This window comes from Petaurus breviceps, unplaced genomic scaffold (assembly GCF_028583685.1).
Source record: "Petaurus breviceps papuanus isolate PSGF00001 unplaced genomic scaffold, PetGlider_PUasm1.0 186, whole genome shotgun sequence".
NCBI classification, from domain to species: domain Eukaryota; kingdom Metazoa; phylum Chordata; class Mammalia; order Diprotodontia; family Petauridae; genus Petaurus; species Petaurus breviceps.
The window spans coordinates 20,393,704-20,395,930 of NW_027185798.1; the positions used below are offsets into that span (position 1 = coordinate 20,393,704).

Sequence of the window (2,227 nt, forward strand, 5' to 3'; positions counted from 1 at the left end):
GGGTTGGACAAGACAGCCTGTCAGGACCCTCCTGGTTCTCAATCTATGCTCTCGTGATTTCCACTGACTAAAGTATGACCCCGTCATTAAAGGCTTTGTGGGATGGGCAGAATGTTTTTGCCAAAGGTCGGCCTAAGTATGGTAACATTCCCACCTAGTTACACATAAAAAATGACAGCTCTAATTACACCTCCCTGAGGATGTCTTTCTGGAATCTTGTCTTCTGTTGGATATCCATAAAAGGAAACAGACTTTGCCCCCAATTTCCCTTATTCACTTGACACCACTACCATAAAAATATTTAGAAGCAGTCATATAAATCAGAGCAGTGAAAAGGTTCACGTTATTTCATAAGAGGAGCTGTTTTCAAAAGGAGTCAACTTCCCGAAGGTTATCAAGGTAAGAAATGAGGCTTTGAATTATACAGAAAGAAGAAGGATGGAAATAGAGGGAGAAATGACAGATGAGGCTGGGGGAGTGGGAAGCTTTCCCCTGGAATGGCTGTCTTTGAGTCGGGGTTCACAATGTGAGGATGGAATGAATAAGCAGAGACTTTCTGCTTGGAATAAGTCCTCCTACTGATAAAGTCCTGCCTTTGCTTTAAAGCCTAGACATTTGTGTTTGGCCCAAATAGTGAAAAGTCTTGCCCAGGATCTCATGTAGCTACCATGAGACAAGGGTAGATCTTAAATCTAAGGTGGGTCATCTATCGTCTTGCCCTGGTCTGACTTTTAGTGAATAGCTCTATCTATCCTAGTTCTACCACCTGTATGACCTTGGGGAAGTCACTTAAAGCTCTCTGGGTCTCAGTTTCCCCATATGTAAGATGAAAGGGTTGGACTATATAGCCTCTAAGGTGTCTTCCAGCTCCAGAGCTGTGGTCCTATGACTAAAGTGAGGGCTCCCTGGAATCCCCTAATTATTCATTTAGTTAGTACAACTACTGTATGCAGAGCATAGTATTTATTAGGTCCTGGAAGAACAAAGAATTGGTGCTGAAGAAGTCATCATCCTGGTAACTGCTCCAGAAGAGTGGATGATCCTGATGATTATAATGGACGTGGACATGTAGAATACTTATAGTCCAATTGCCAAGCACTGACTGAGCAAGTACAATTACTCAGAGAAGCACTGAAGGATAGTGGCAAGAATGTTGGACATGGAGTTGGGGAGACCTGAGTTCAAGTTATACCTCAGCCAAATACAGGCTGGGTGATCTTGGGCAAATAATTTTACCTCTCTGAGGCTCAGTCTTCTCATCCACAAAATGGAGAGAGTGATACCTATAGTGTTGAGACTCATATGTGAAATCCTTTGCAAATTTTACAGAAAATTATATATAATACATATATGTGCATGTATCATTACATATAACATATTTGTTATTGTTGTTGAACTACTTCAGTCATGTCCAACTCTTCATGACCCAGTTGGGGGTTTTCTTGGCAGAGATACTGAAATGGCTTGTCATTTCCTTCTCCAGCTCATTTGACAGATGAGGAAACTGAGGCAAAAAGAGTTAAGTGACTTGTCCAGGGTCACACAGCTACTAATTGTCTGAGGCCAGATATGAACTCATGAAGATGACTCTTCCTGATTTCAAGTTCACCTATATGATAGGAACGGGGTCTGTGATTTCATTGGTATAAGGAACTCCCTGGTTGGGAAACTCTCTTTACCTATGGAGGTGAGCACCTCTCTGCCACTTATAGTCTGAGAGAGTTGCTTAGAGCACTGAGAACATGAGTGACCTGCCCAGGGTCACTTTCCACTTTCCCCCATGTCACAGGTGGGACTTAGACCCAGTCCTTGGCCCCCAAACCTCATGCTACCATGCTGCAGTAACTTTCAAAGGTGTGTGCATATATTATGCATGTATGTATACATATATCCCTTTCATATGTAAATATACATATTACTATATCTCTATATTGAATACAAATATTTGTGTGAGACAGAGAGAGGGAGAGACAGAGAAAGAGGTGGAAGGACAGAGACAGACAGAGGGGCAAGAGAGAGAGAGGAAATGGGAGAGAGAGAGAATGGGAGAGACAGAGACAGAGAGGGACAATGGGAGAGAGAGAATGGGGAGAGAGAGAATGGGGGGGAGAGACAGAGAGAAAGAAAATGGCAGAGAGAGAGAGAATTGGGGGGAGAGAGACACAGAGAGAGAATGGGGGGAGAGACAGAGAGAGAGAGAGAGAGAGAGAGAGAGAGAGAGAGAGAG

The 2,227-nt window shown here is 43.2% G+C and overlaps 1 protein-coding gene across 1 annotated transcript in view; it reads left to right on the forward strand.

Annotated features, from left to right (window-relative positions):
* The first annotated feature begins 301 nt into the window (after positions 1 to 301).
* Positions 302 to 2,227, forward strand: part of TMIGD1 (transmembrane and immunoglobulin domain containing 1) — a 19,790-nt gene continuing 17,864 nt past the window's right edge. Inside the window, exon 1 of the mRNA XM_069089179.1 lies at positions 302 to 399. The gene's annotated coding sequence lies outside the window, so the exon portion shown is untranslated. The remainder of the gene's footprint in view (positions 400 to 2,227) is intronic.